The sequence below is a fragment of the Mustela erminea genome, chromosome 3, assembly GCF_009829155.1.
Source record: "Mustela erminea isolate mMusErm1 chromosome 3, mMusErm1.Pri, whole genome shotgun sequence".
NCBI classification, from domain to species: domain Eukaryota; kingdom Metazoa; phylum Chordata; class Mammalia; order Carnivora; family Mustelidae; genus Mustela; species Mustela erminea.
In genome coordinates, this window is record NC_045616.1 from 24095092 (window position 1) to 24111169 (window position 16078).

Genomic DNA, 16078 nt, shown 5'->3' on the forward strand with positions numbered 1-16078 from the left:
GGACAAGAGAAGCAGGCTTCCCGCGGAGCAGGGAGCCCAATGCATGAGGACCCTGGGGCTCGTGACCCGAGCCGAAGGCAGGCACTTAAGGACTGAACCTTAAGGACTGAACCCAGGCACCCCTTCATTATTTTACTTTTAATGCAAATTAATTTTACTCTTTTCCTAGAATCATCATTTATGTAATATTAAACTAGTCATTAAGGATAATAATAAACATATAAAATAAAAGGCATTGTTTTTAACAACATCTTCAGTAATTACTGGTGAAATGTTGATATTTTAAAAAAGGTTTTGGTGTATTTAAAATGTCTTTTATTGGGGCGCTTGGGTGGCTCAGTGGGTTAAGCCTCTGCCTTCGGCTCAGGTCTTGATCTCAGGGTCCTGGGATCAAGCCCTACATCAGGTTCTCTGCTCAGCAGGGAGCCTGCTCCCTCCCGCCATCTGCCTTCTGTTCTGCCTACTTGTGATCTCTCTCTCTCTCTGTCAAATAAATAAATAAAATCTTAAAAACAATAAACTATCTTTCACCAGTTTTCATAGTTTTCAGCATAGTTTCAGCATCCTTGGTTAAGTTTGTTCCAAAGTTTTGTTTGGTTTTGTTTTGTGATGCTACTGTACTGGACGTGGGATTATTTTCTTAATTCCTTCTTTGCATAGTTTATTGCTAAGATACAGAAACATTATTGGTTTTTTTTGTATGTTGATTTTCTTTATCCTGGAAATTTTTTATACTTATTATTCTCTTGGCGTTTTGTGGATTATTTAGGTTATTCTACATGTAAGAACATGTCATCAGCAAACATAATTTTACTTTTTCCTCTGTGATTTAGATGCCCTTTATTTCTTTTTCTTACCTAATTGCATTGGCTATGACTTAGAGTTCTATACCGAATAAAAGCAACAAGAATGAGAATCCTTTGCTTGTTGATCTTTAGAGTGAAAGCTTCCAGCTTTTAAATGTTGATTGTGATGTTACCTTTGGGCTTGTTATATGTGGTCTTCACTATGTTAAAGTAAATTCCTTGTATACCTAGGATGATGAAGGTTTTTTTCATGAAAGGGTATTGAATTTTCTCAAATGGTTTGTCTGCATTTATTGAGATGATCACATGATTTTTACTCTTCATTCTTTAATGTGATATTTCACATTAATGGATCTATCTTGAAATATCCTTTATCCAGGTATAAATTCTACTTACTCATGGTACATGATCCTTTTAATGTGCTGTTGAATTCAGTTTGTTAATACTTTTAAGGGATTTTGTATCTTTATTTATTGGGGATCTTGGCTAATAACTTTCTTGTGGTATCTTACCTGGCTTTGATAATAGGGTAATGCTGGCCTCATAAGATGAGTTTTGGAGTGTATTCCTCTAAATTTTGGAAAGTTTGAAAAGTTTTGGCCTTATTTATTTAAGTAATCTATTTATTTATTTTAAATTTGGCAACATTTACTAGGGAAAACATCTGGTCCTGGGTATTTTTTTTTTTTTAAGATTTTATTTATTTATTTGACAGACAGAGATCTCAAATAGACAAAGAGGCAGGCAGAGAGAATGAGAGGGAAGCAGTCTCCGTGCTTGCAGAGAGCCCAATGTGGGACTGAACCACCCTGAGCCACCCAGGCGCCCCTAGGGCTTTTTTTTTATTTTTTCCCCTTCCTGGAAGTTTTGATTACTGATTCGATCTCCTTACTTATTAATTCATTCAGATTTTCAGTTTCTTTTGGATTCAATATTGGTAGATTGTATATTTCTAGAATTTATGCACTTCTTCTAGGACATCCAGTTTGTTGACATGTAATTGTTAATAGCAGCCTCTTATTCTTGTTATCTCTCTGGCACCAGTTGTGATGTCTTCTCTTCGATTTTTGATTTTACTTATTTGAGTGCTCTTTTTTCTTAGTTAGCCTAGCTAAAATTTGTTAGTTTTGTTTCTCTCTTCAAACAATTAACTCTTAGCTTTGTTGATTTTTAAATTTTTCTACTCTGTTTCATGTATTTATTAAATTAAACCCTTATATTATACCACACATTAAAAAATCAACTCAAAATGCATTATAGAGTTCAGTAAAAGATTTGAAACTGTATAAATCCTATAAGAAAATAGAAGTAAAGCTTCTTCACCGTAGTGTTGGCCATGATTTCTTAGCTAAAATGCCAAAAGCATAAGCAACAAAAGTAAAGTGGCAAGTAGGACTATTTCGAACTGAAAAGCTTCTATGTTGCAAAGCAAACAATCCACAAAGTAAAAGGCAACCTGTGGAATGGGAAAAAATATTTGAAACTCTGCATTTGATAAAGAGTTAATATCCAGAATGTTTAAGGTTCTCCTGTTTAATCACAGGAGCAGTGAATAGCACTGCTAATCAGTGATTAGCACTGCATAGCAGTGAATAACCAAAGCAACAGACTACACATTCTTCTGTAATGCACATGGCACATTCTCCAGAATAGAACACATCCTGGGTCCTAAATTAGGTCTCAACCGGTATCAAAAGATTGGTACCATTCCCTGCATATTTTCAGGCCACAATGCTCTGAAGCTAGAACTCAATCACAAGAGGAAATTTGGAAAGAACCCCAATACATGGAGACTAAAGAGCATCTTTCTAAAAAATGAATGGGTCAACCAGGAAATTAAAGAAGAATTGAAAAAATTCATGGAAGCAAATGATAATGAAAACACAACAGCTCAAAATATGTGGGACACAGCAACGGCAGTCCTGAGAGGAAAAAATATATATAGCAATACAAGCCTTTCTCAAGAAACAAGAAAGGTCTCAAGTACACAACCTAACCCTACACCTAAAGGAGCTGGAGAAAGAACAACAAAGAAAGCCTAAACCCAGCAAGAGAAGAGAAATAATAAAGATGAGAGCAGAAATCAATGAAATAGAAACCAAAAAAACAATAGAACAAATCAAAGAAACTAGGAGCTGGTTCTTTGAAAGAATTAATAAGATTGATAAACCCCTGGCCAGATGTATCCAAAAGAAAAGAGAAAGGACCCAAATAAAATCGTAAATGAAAGAGGAGAGATCACAACCAACACCAAAGAAATATAAACAATAATAAGAACATATTATGAGCAACTTTACGCCAACAAATTTGACAATCTGGAAGAAATGGATGCATTCCTAGGGACATATAAACTACCACTACTGAACCAGGAAGAAATAGAAAATTTGAACAGACCCATAACCAGTAAGGAGATTGAAGCAGTCATCAAAAATTTCCCAAAAAACAAGAGCCCAGGACAAATGGCTTCCCGGGGGAATGCTACCAAACATTTTAAAGAAGAATTAATTCCTATTCTCCTGAAACTGTTCCAAAAAATAGAAATGGAAGGAAAACTTCCAGACTCATTTTATGAGGCCAGCATCACCTTGATCCCAAAACCAGACAAAGACCCCATCAAAAAAGAGAATTACAGACCCATATCCTTGATGAACACAGATGCAAAAATTCTCACCAAAATGCTAGCCGGTAGGATCCAACAGTACATTAAAAGGATTATTCACCACAACCAATTGGGATTTATTCCCAGGGCTACAAGGTTGGTTCAACTTCTGCAGATCAATCAGTGTGATACAATAAATAATAGATATGTAATATCTAGATATATAATATAATAAATAATAATAAATAAAAGAAAGAACAGGAATCATAAGATACTCTCAATAGATGCTGAAAAAGCATTTGACAAAGTACAGCATCCCTTCCTGATCAAAACTCTTCAAAGTGCAGGGATAGAGGGCACATACCTCAATATCATCAAAGCCATCTAGGAAAACCCCACAGTGAATATCATTCTCAATGGAGAAGAACTGAGAGCTTTTCCACTAAGGTGAGGAACATGGCAGGGATGTCCATTATCACCAATGCTCTTCAACGTAGTTCTAGAAGTCCTAGCCTCATCAATCAGACAACAAAAAGAAATTAAAGGCGTTCAAATCAATAAAGAAAAAGTCAAACTATCACTCTTTTCGGATGATATGATACTATATGTGGAAAACCCAAAAGAGTCCACTCCAAATCTGCTAGAACGTGAACAGGAATTCAATAATGTGCTGGGTTATAAAATCAATGTACAAAAATCAGTTGCACTTTTATACACCAACAACAAGACAGAAGAAAGAAAAATTAAGGAATCCATCCCATTTATAATTGCACCCAAAACCATAAGGTACCTAGGACTAAACCTAACCAAAGAGGCAAAGAGTCTGTACTCAGAAAACTATAAAGTACTCATGAAAGTAATTGAGGAAGACACAAAGAAATGGAAAAATGTTCCATGCTCCTGGATAGGAAGAACAAATATTGTGAAAATGTCTATGCTACTTAAAGCAATCCACACTTTTAATGCAATCCCTATCAAAATCCCATCCCTTTTTTTCAAAGAAATGGAACAAATAATCCTAAAATGTATATGGAACCAAAAAGTCCTTGAATAGCCAGAGGAATATTGAGAAAGAAAGCCAAAGTTGGTAGCATCACAATTGCAGACTTCAAGGTATATTACAAAGCTGTCATCATCAAGACAGTATGGTACTGACACAAAAACAGACACATAGATCAATGGAACAGAATGGAGAGCCCAGAAATAGACGCCCAACTCTATGATCAACTAATCTTTGACAAACTAGGAAAGAAAAGAATGTCCAGTGGAAAAAAGACAGTCTCTTCAACAAATGGTGTTGGGTAAATCAGCCAGCCACATGCAGAAAAATGAAACTGGACCATTTTCTTATACCAAACACGAAAATAGACTCTAAATGGATGAAGGACCTCAATATGAGGAAAGAATCTATGAAAATCCTTGAGGAGAACACAGGCAGCAACCTCTTCTGTCCCAGCTGCAGCAACTTCTTCCTACGAACATTGCCAAAGGCGAGGGAAGCAAGGGCAAAAATGAACAATTGGGACTTCATCAAGATCAAAGCTTTTACACAGCAAAGGAAACAGTTAACAAAACCAAAAGACAGCGACAGAATGGGAGAAGATATTTGTAAAGGACATATCAGATAAAGGGCTAGTATCCAAAATCTATAAAGAGCTTCTCAACACCTAAAGGACAAACAATCCAATCAAGAAATGGCAGAGGACATGAACAGACATTTCTACAAAGATGGCGTCCAGATGGCCAACAGACACGTGAAAAAGTGCTCCAATAGCATGGAAGTTCCTCAGAAAGTTGAAAATAGAGCTCCCTATGACCCAGCAATCTCACTATTGCGTATTTACCCTAAAGATACAAATGTAGTGATCTGAAGGGGCACATGCACACGACTGTTTATAGCAGCAATGTCCACAATAGCCAAACTATGAAAAGAACCTAATTAGCCATCAGCAGATGAATGGATAAAGAAGAGGTGGTGTATATATATATATAATGAAATACTATGCAGCCATCAAAAGAAATGAAATCTTGGCCATTTGCGACAATGTAGATGGAATTAGAGGGTGTTATGCTTAGTGAAATATGTCAATCAGAGAAAGACAATTATCATATTTCCCTGATATGAGGAAGTTGAGAGGCAGCATGGGGTTCGGGGTAGGAAAAGAATAAATGAAACAGATGGGATCAGGAGGGAGACAAACCATAAGAGACTCTTAATCTCACAAAACAAACTGAGGGTTGCTGGCGGGGGAGGGGGTTAGGGAGAGGGTGATGGAGTTATGGACATTGGGGAAGATATGTGCTGTGAAGTGTGTAAACCTGGTGTTTCAGAGACCTATACCCCTGGGGGTAATAATACATTATATGTTAATTAAAAAATAAAAAATAAAGAGAAAAAAAAAAGATGACACATACTAGGCTTAGACAATGTTATATCAACATTTATTTGATAAACCAGCCAAACTTGGTGCCCTGACATGCTTCACTGTCCCAAATTTGGCTTGTTTGTGGCTGTTCCGGAAAACAAGATTGTTTTTTCATGGATGCATGGCAATAGTTTTGATCCTGCCTCTTCATTTCTCCTCTCATTGTGTTTTTATCCCGATTCCCTGGTGTTCTTCCCCGGGAGTTACCCTCAACCCATGAGGTACTTTCTCAATTACAGATTTCATAATGGGGAAAACAATTTAATAAAATATGTTTTCAATCTCCTTTTAAAAAATAACAATGAGGGCGCCTGGGTGGCTCAGTGGGTTAAGCCGCTGCCTTCGGCTCAGGTCATGATCTCAGGGTCCTGGGATCGAGTCCCGCATCGGGCTCTCTGCTCGGCAGGGAGCCTGCTTCCCTCTCTCTCTCTCTGCCGGCCTCTCCATCTACTTGTGATTTCTCTCTGTCAAATAAATAAATAAAATCTTTAAAAAAAAAAAAAAATAACAATGAATAAATAAATAAATAATCAAAGAACTTGAATGGACATTTCTCCAAAGAAGATACAGGAATGACCAAGAAGTGTATAAAAAGATGTTCAACATCATTTAATCAGCGGGGAAATGCAATTCAAAAGCACAGTGGGATAATACCTTGCACCTGTTATGATGGCTATTATTAAAAAAAAAATAGCAGGTTTTGGGAAAGATGTAGAGAAATTCGAACCTTTGTATGTTTTTGGTAAAAATTTAAAAAAGTACAATCTCTATGGATAACATTGTGGAGTTTACTTAAAAAATTAAAAATAGAACTACTGGGGCACCTGGCTGGTTCAGCTGGTTAAGCATCAAGGTCTTGGTTTTTGGCTCAGGTCATGATATCAAGGTCCTGAGACTGAGCCCCTCATTAAATTCTGCTCTGGACATGGAGCCTGCTTAAGATTCTCTGTCTACCTGTCCCTCTGCCCCTGCCCACCCCGCCCCCCCCCCCCAAAAAGAAAAGAAAAATAGAACTACCATTTGATCCAGCAATTGCATGTCTGGATATTTATTCAAAAGTGTTGAAATGAGGATCTCAAAGAGATGTCTGTACTCCCATGTTTATTGCAGCATCATTCACAACAACCAAGACATGGAAACGATGTAAATGGCCATCTGCAGATGTACAGATAAGGAAAATGTGGTATACACATAAAACGGATTATGGAATATTATTCAGCCTCGAACAAGAAGGAAATTCTGCCATAGGTGGCAACATGGATGGATCTGGGGGATGTTATACTAAATGAAATAAGCGGTAACAGAAGCAAATAGTACTTGACTCCACTTATATCAAATATCCAAGACAGTCAAAATCATAGAAGCAGAGAGCAGAATGACTGAGGGATGGGGGAAATGGGAAGTTTCTGTTCAATAGGTGGTGTCAGTTAGGCCAGATGAGTGAGTTCAGATATCTGTTCAACACCACACCTATTCTTAACCGTATGTCTTGTGCACTTAAAAATTGAAGGGCATCTGGGTGTCTGCTTTTGGCTCAGGTCATGATCCCAGAGTCCTGGGATGGAGTCCCACATGGCGCTTGCTTCCTGCTCAGTGGGGAATCTGCTTCTCCCTCTCCCTTGCTCATGCTCTCTCGCTCACTCTTTGTCTCTCTCAAATAAATAAAATCTTTAAAAAAATTGAAGAGGTTAGATTTCACGTTAAGTATTCTTACCACAGTAAAAACAAAAAAATAATTTAACAAATCAAGTGAGTTTAAATGTATTCCACAAGCATTATTTTCTATTTCTACCATTATTTCTTTTTTTGTTTTGTTTTGAGTTTTACTAATCCACACTTAGCATGTAATGTTTTATTATACGACTAAATACTTTTATTTCCACAGAATTGCTTCTTCCCTCCTTAATCTTTTAACCAGGTCCTCTGAAAGAGCTGGAATGAGTAACATGATTTAAAAGAGCAGGATTAGCCTCCAATTTTATTTAAATTCAAGCCAGTTTGTTTTAGTTCCATCATGTTCTAACTTTATTACAAATGTTTTCTTAGATATAAATGATTCATTATAATCCTTCTGTAGATATCAACTGGCTTCTCAGACATTATTCATAGCAATATTTATTGAGACTATTTAATGTGACTAGGTTTTTACAACCATTATCTGCTTTCATTTCATTCTTTTGATGTAGAAACTATCACTGTCCCTACATTTTGCAAAAAAGAAGACCAAACCTTACAGAGATTAAGAGAGGAATCCATGGTGATATTCATCCATAGAGACAGATTTGGAACCCAAATCCACATTTTAGAACATTTGGAAAAAAAAAAATGAAGAAGAGATACAAAACAGTCACTTGTTTGGGGGGTTATTTTTGGAAGTTAAACTGATAACTTCGGGTCAGAATGTTCATATTGCATTGAGGTTATTGTCTCTTCAGATCACAGTTAACTGTATCTAGCCAGTAAAAGTCACTTCAGTATTTAGAGGCCAGCTTTTAACAATACAATTTATGGAGTCAGTTATGATGTGGTACCCGTTAGCAGTGACACAAAATAGGCTGAGTAGCGGTTCTCAAAACAGACTGAAGAAAGAATTCCACCAGTTAGAGGCAGAATATGGTGATGTCCTGACTCCCATCTTAGGGCAAGGATTTTCCAGCCACCACCCATGGCATTTCACTTGGCTGTTTCCAAAGAAATATACCAGTGGCTTGTTGAGCAGCCTCACTCTTCCCTTACTCTTACCCCTCTTGGCTTTTAAGGACAGCAGTTGGAATAAAGGACAGGAAAAAAGCTCACAGGTATATCTGTAACTATTCATTCACTCATTTTACAGTGATTCAGTAAGCACCTTAAATATGCCAAATAGGGCCTTCTAGTTGCTGTGGATACAAAAGTGATTGTTCCAAGCAAACTGGATAAAGAAAATTTTAGGTGATTTTAAGACCTCCTCTTATGTGGACCCTAGTCTTATCCATACTTAAATATATTCTTTCATTTTTTTTTCCCTGATCATAGGAATTTGTTAGTTTAAGAGTGAATTGGTATATATGTAATTTATAAGTAGTCATATAATATTGAACTTGGATTTTTTTTTTTTTAAGATTTTATTTATGTATTTGACAGACAGAGATCACTAGTAGGCAGAGAGGCAGGCAGAGAGAGGAGGAAGCAGGCTTCCTGCGGAGCAGAGAGCCTGATGCGGGGCTTGATCCCAAGACCCTGGGATCATGACCTGAGCCGAAGGCAGAGGCTTTAACCCACTGAGCCACCCAGGTGCCCCTCAACTTGGATTTTTAATTCATTTTGGACATTATTAACTAAGAGTTCCACAAATCTCAAGCACTACCCAAAAGGAATTCTAGCAAACTGGTTAAATATACAGTATCTAGAGCTAGAATTCCTCTCTTTGGATCCCAGCCCTGCCAGTTAACAGTTTGGGAAGTTTTTAAAATGCTCAGTATCTTGGCTTCCATAACAGTAAAATGGGCACAGTAGTTCTAAGGAATCAGGTAGTTTTCTTGAAGATTGTTAATGTAGATTGTGTGGGTAGCTATTGTTGATTCTGTCAATAAACGAGGAAAGCAGAAGAATAAAGTGTTAAAACTAATAAAACAGCAGACTCCATCAAAATCAGAAAATACTCCCTACCTGTAGCACCACCTCTTTCCCTGAGAACTGATCTTCCCCTGAGTCCCAGCACAGGCTTTCACTTAGTACAGTGCTCCAAGATCAGTCCAGGGCAGGTGATCCTTGAAACCAGTTCGCCATCCTAAACCTGTTTAGGACAGCATCTCAGTGCTTCATGTACTGACACGGTTCTTCTAGGAAAAATAAGTAAATTGGAAGGATTCAATGTTCCTTGTAGTGAAGGTAATCCTATGTTTCAGTTTGTCCTAGAAAGCCTCTGTTTTCAGCCCTGTGTAATTGTTGTTAGTATTCCCTCTCAGTCTCAAAGTTTTCACTTTGGATGACAAATTTTATAACAACCTTAATTGTATCTTACTATAAAGGGCATAGTGTAGATTATTTTCACTATTTTGAACTTGATGTTTCTTTATAACTGTCAAGGAACAACAGCTGATTCTTACACATATGAATATTAAAGTCCAGCTGTAAAGACATTTATATCTATGAAAAAATAGCTTCATAAAGTTTTTCAAAGGGTAAGTTTCATCTTTACTTTTATTTTCCAATAAATGTTAAGATTTTATTGCTTTTTCAAATACCTAATTCTTATGTGTGTGTAACAATTACTCACAGTTTCAAGAAATACAACCCCAAAACTTGGATCCAGTGTCCTTTGCGGGGCCAACTTCTTTTTAAGTGACTAGAACAATTTACTATCCTCAAGAGACTTATTAATTTCTTATCTCCAGATGACATTCTTAAAATAGATGGCTCATTTACAAACTATTAGACTCTCCTTTATGAACCAATGCATATGTTTTATGTTTATCTTTTAATGTGAATTTTTTATACCATAGATAAATTGAACTCAGGAAATATTTACCTATCCTAAATCAAGTCACTATAATAAATTATTTGCATAATTGTGATGGAATCCATATTCAGAGGATAAAGGCTTAGTAATAAACATTTTCATTCAACCATGGTTATTGAGTGTTGAACAACTTTCCTGACATTTGTCTTCCTACAAACAATCACAGATGAATTTATAACAAATGATGAGTTGGTATGTGTTAATAGTTAAATTACCTCTAATTAGTTTTGATTTAGCATCTTCAAAGTTTTAAAAAATATTAACAAAAAAAATCAGTGGTCTGATAAGTCATTCATCAGAGCAGATATTACCATTATTAATCCCTTTATAGTTAGGATTTTACACACACATACAGCATTTGCAAATAATTTTAGAGTTTTTGTAGACCCCACACATTACTCATTAGAATCCAGTTTATTATTTGCAACTATCCCAGTGGAAGTAATACTAAACCAATTTAAGCTGATTTTAATAAGAAATTAAGAAGATCAGGTAAAAACATGCCACTTGAAAACCGAAGTTTCAGTGGATTCCTTATTGGGAAACTGAAAACCAAAGTGTAAAAATTATAACATGGTAGACACTATATATACATAATAAAACAATTTTTAACATTGTTCATATGTTAGACAGCTATGATTATATGATTTTTAGATTGAATGATGTTAGAAAGTATTGATTACTTGTTACTAACAGATATGAATTATATCCTAAGTGTATTTCTTTCAAATGTGGTTATTGGTTATATATTTAGATGTAGTTTTATAATGGGGTTTATTAGAGTGGAAATATCAGAAAAATAAGCTAGCCAATGGCATAAATTTGGACCTTGTTATTTCTGCTAAAATTATAGTAAAATATTTGCTAAAGTGTGCTAAAAATAGATCATGCCCATGGATTATGAAAAGTCATCTCCTTAAATCTGAATTAAATTGACTATGAAGACAAATCATAAATATTTCAGCTGTGTTGGAAAAAGTCTGATCTGTGTTTTCTCTTGGAAATGGTCTTCTTGTCTTCTTGTTTGTTAAAAATGATTCTGTGGAGTATATTTGTGCATTTCAGGAAAATAGTAAAGAACATAACCCCAGTGCCTGCAGCACAGTAATTGTTCAGAGAATGTGGGAGTTCTCCCCGTCTTTATGTCTCTGTCTCTCTTTTTTTCTCTTTCGGTCCCTTTCTCTTTCCCTCACTGGCTCCATTTTTGACTTTTCTCATTCCTTGGTCTCTTAAGTTGTGTTTGTGCCTCTGACTTTCTCTCTGACTTCCTTTTCCTTTTTTTCAAACTGAATTAGAAGATCCAGTTTCTAGTTCCACTTTTCATAAACTCAGTAATAGCTTAGGTTACAGCTCAGAATAAATTGGCTTTTGAAACTCTTGGGGACATTCAATCTCTGTCAAATTTCAAGAGCAGAAGAAGAATGTACTGATAATTCTAATTTATTTGTCGTCCTCTGACTTCCCTGTTCCCTCTTTGCCCACTCTTAAAAACCGGTTACATTACCTGATTCAGTTCTAACCTAATTCAATTAAAAAGATTACTAGAAGTTTATTGTATGCAAAGCAGTGATTTAATTTCCCTAAGGAATGACAGTTAATAATTTATCATCTAAAAAGGAATAATATAGAAGATGATATAACCGTGGATATGTATAAATATGTATGCATGTAAATCCAGAGCTTAAGAAAACTGAAACTGTGGACTGCTGAAGATAGTTGATAAGTCAGCCATTTTAACACACACTTCTCAGGGACTGACAAATCAAGTAAGAAATAATGAGAGGTATCTGAGATAAAAGCAAAAGTATGAATATTGCTTGGACTACTAGTTATAAAGGTATGAACCAGAACATTTACAAAACCAGATTATGGATTATGTCACTAAAAACCGAAGTTATCCGTGGTATCAGTATTATACAGAGGAAATTCTCTGTTTAAGACTTAATAACCTAGGGGCACCTGGGTGGCTCAGTTGGTTAAAGCGCCTGCCTTCAGCTCAGGTTGTGTTCCTAGGGTCCTGGGATCAAATCTTGCATTGGGCTTCTTGCTCAGCAGGGAGTCCGCTCTCCCTCTGCCCGCTGCTCCCCCTGCTTGTGCTCTCTCTCTCTTTCTGACAAATAAATAAAATCTTTAAAATTAAAAAAAAATTAATAACCCAAAGCTTTATTAAAAATTCAGTATGTTTAGAAATCAAATGATGCATTCTTAAATAATTTATAATAAAAGGAAATTATAAAGATTGCTAAAGATTACAAAGGTAAAAGCTATTTCATAGAAAAGATTAATAAAAGAATGATACAATTTTGAAATGAGATAAAATAATTCCAAGTTCCTGCTGTTTTCACAGGAATTCTACTTTTTAAGACTAATTAAAGTGCCCACATAAAATGTTGAAGAAAAGAGAAAAACTGAACCTTCTAAACTCATTTAAGGAGACTAGTTCAATTCTAATCCCAATAAAGAGGAAAAATATTGGCTCTTCTTATAATTTTTTTTTAAGATTTATTTATTTATTTGACAGACAGATATCACAAGTAGGCAGAGAGGCAGGCAGAGAGATAGAGGAGGAAGCAGGCTCCCCACTGAGCAGAGAGCCTGATTCGGGCTTATCCCAGGACCCTGAGATCTTGACCTGAGCTGAAGGCAGAGGCTTTAACCCCTGAGCCACCCAGGCGCCCCAGCTCTTCTTATGATTATGTAAGGAAAATCAGAAATAAGGTAAGGGCTAAATAAAATGAAAATGTATTTTATAATACATAATTGTCAAGTAATAGTTATATAAGTTAGAAAATGATTCATCAGAAATTTATCAATATATTTTATGTAACTCCATTTATGTATTAATGATTTCTAGGGAAAAATTTTTTGATATCTTCAGATGCAGAAATAATGCTTTAGTAACGTTTTGATAACAACTCAACAAATCAGGGATATGTGGGAGCTGACATTTATATTACTTGTTTTTCTGTTATGTAAGATGGACATATAAATATATATATATTTTTATATATGATATATATAGGTATATTCCTATAAAGACAGACATTCCTAATGAATTTATCTAAAAACATGAAATAAATGTTTTTCCATTAGGTGCAATGATTGCTGAAATTCTACAACAAACACTACTGAAAACATTTAGATACTCTTTTTAAAAGATGGGTCAAGATGAGAACATTGACTAACACAGCTACTATAACATAGCATTTGCTCTTCTTGATCAGTGCTCTGAGAAGAAATAATTGTTAAGAATTGAAAGAGAAAAGGGGTGCCTAGGTGGCTCAGTGGGTTAAGCCTCTGCCTTCAGCTCAGGTCATGGTCTCAGGGTCCAGGATCGAGCCCTGCATTGGTCTCTCTGCTTAGCAAGCAGGGAGCCTGTTTCCTCCTCTCTCTCTGCCTGCGTCTATGCTTACTTGTGATCTCTCTCTGTGTCAAATAAATAAGTAAAATCTTAAAAAAATAGTAATAATAATAATTGAAAAAGGAAAAGATAAAATTGTGACTTGGGGGAAATTTAGTGGTTAGGTACCTAAAAACAACAATGATCGCAGTAAATCAGGATCATAAAGTATTTGGACTAATAAGTTTTCCACAAAGTTGTCAGGTAAAATACAAACATAATAAAATCAGTAGCATCCTTCTCTAAACCAGTTATAACCAACTATAAATAAGACACTTTGTAGAAAATTCACAAAAACTAAAATGTATTTAGGACTTAGCTTAACCACACACAAGAAATCTATGGAAAAATTCTGAAGGTAATAAGGTAGAAAGTGATCTGGATGAGTGGAGAGATATTGCTGGCCTTTAGTCAGTGATAATGTATTTTTTCTTTTTTTTTTTTTAAGATTTTTTTAAGTTTATTTATTTGATAGAGATCACAAGTAGGCAGAGAGACAGGTGAAGAGAGGGGGGAAGCAGGCTCCCTGCCGAGCAGAGAGCCCGATGCAGGGCTTGATTCCAGAGCCCTGGGATCATGACCTGAGCCGAAGGCAGAGGCTTAACCCACTGAGCCACCCAGGCGCCCCGATAATATATTTTTAAAAACTCCTAATATTTAATATTAGTTACTTTGATCAATTCTATGTAAACCCCCACTTGGATACTTTTGAGAACCATGATAAATTTACTCTAAAATATAAATGGAAGAATAAAAGTTAACAAGTAGTTAAATATAGCATTAACCCTTGCCACTTAACATTTGATTCTTGGACAGACATCATCATTGTCATCATATTGTGGGATCTGGGTAATTTATGCAAGACTCTTGGGACTCACCCCAGACCTTGTGGGTCAGAATATGTATTTTATCAAGGTCCCCAAGTGATCTCTATGAGGTGTTTCTGTGTGTGTGTGTGTATACGGGTTTATGTAGGTTTTACTAGAGAAGAGATTACTTATTGATAAATCAATAAGAGAAAGATAACATTTCGACCTAAGATTGCATACAGTTGAACCAAGACCTGCAGAAGACTAAAAAAATCGGTAATCTTATAGGGAGAGGTTCATGTTCTTTGGTAAATAGAAAAACATTTTTTTTTTTCCCCACACATCTGCCTTCATTGTGAAAAGCAGCTGGGACACTTCCAGCAATAGTAAATTAATTTATAAAAGTAAGGGTTCAGTGAGGTCACCTGGTTTGAGCCTTTGGAAGGTCCGAATGTATATGCTGACCCACAGCAGCAAGAAGAGGAATACAAAGCCATGAAGAGTGAGGCCACCAAGGAGCTGAGGAGCTCTTTATAGAAATCCTAAGTGTTCTTGGTGGCAATAAACTCTTAACGGAAGAACCAGGCAGTGAAGAACATGCCAGTGGCCAATAGCACCATGGTCAGATGGGGGAAGGCAACCAGGTTCACTGGGCAGGTTTATCTGCTCTTGGCCCCCTGCTCCATTTTGCGAGGAGCAAGATCATCCATTGCTCCACCACTGGAATGGAAAAATAAAAATTATATAAAGAGGCACCATTTTGGATAGATTATGGGCCTGGATAATGCCACATGTTTGGCGGAATGTGAACTCCAGGAATCCTGACATTCTGTTGGGAGCTGTCGATTACTGCAGGACTCCTGGAAAGCACTGAAGCAGTTCTCAGTAAAATTAAATTACTCATAAATTAAAATTAAATTGCTGGTTCGATGGGCCAGCAATCCCAGTCCTGGACATAGAACCCAAAGTCTGTGAGGGAACACGCGCAGGTTAATTGGTGCAGTGTTGCTTGTGGTATCAGCAGACTGCAGACTCTCCAGGCATTCATAGCTTCAGGATGGGCAGGCGTGTGTGGTGGGTGTACCCTGTGGAATACTATGCAGTTATATTAGATAGTGGGCAAAATAAACACAAATGCTGAAAGCAGCATGCCTTGGGGCGTCTGGTGGCTCTCTCGGTTGGGTATCTGCCTTTAGCTCAGGTCGTGATCCCAGGGTCCTGGGATGGAGCCCCACATTGAGCTCCCTGCTCAGTGGGCAGTCTGCTTCCCCACTGCTCACGCGTGCTCTCTCTCTGGTTCGCCCTATCTCAAATAAATAAAATCTTAAAAAAAAAAAAAAAGAAAAACATCAGACCTTATAGGAAAGTAAAAATAACTAGCTCATAAGCATCGTTTTCATAAGTTAAAATGATAAGAACAAAAGCTGTTCACTTTATGAGACCATATAGAAAAGAACCATACTCATCAAACACATTGGAATAGTTTACGGTTTCAGGGAGGTATGGAATGGGAATGGGGAATAGGTAAAATATGCCA

At 36.4% G+C, this 16078-nt stretch overlaps 1 pseudogene; it reads right to left on the reverse strand.

Moving 5' to 3' along the window:
• Nucleotides 1–14937: 14937 nt before the first annotated feature.
• On the reverse strand, nucleotides 14938–15227 carry LOC116587171 (annotated as a pseudogene).
• Nucleotides 15228–16078: the final 851 nt, after the last annotated feature.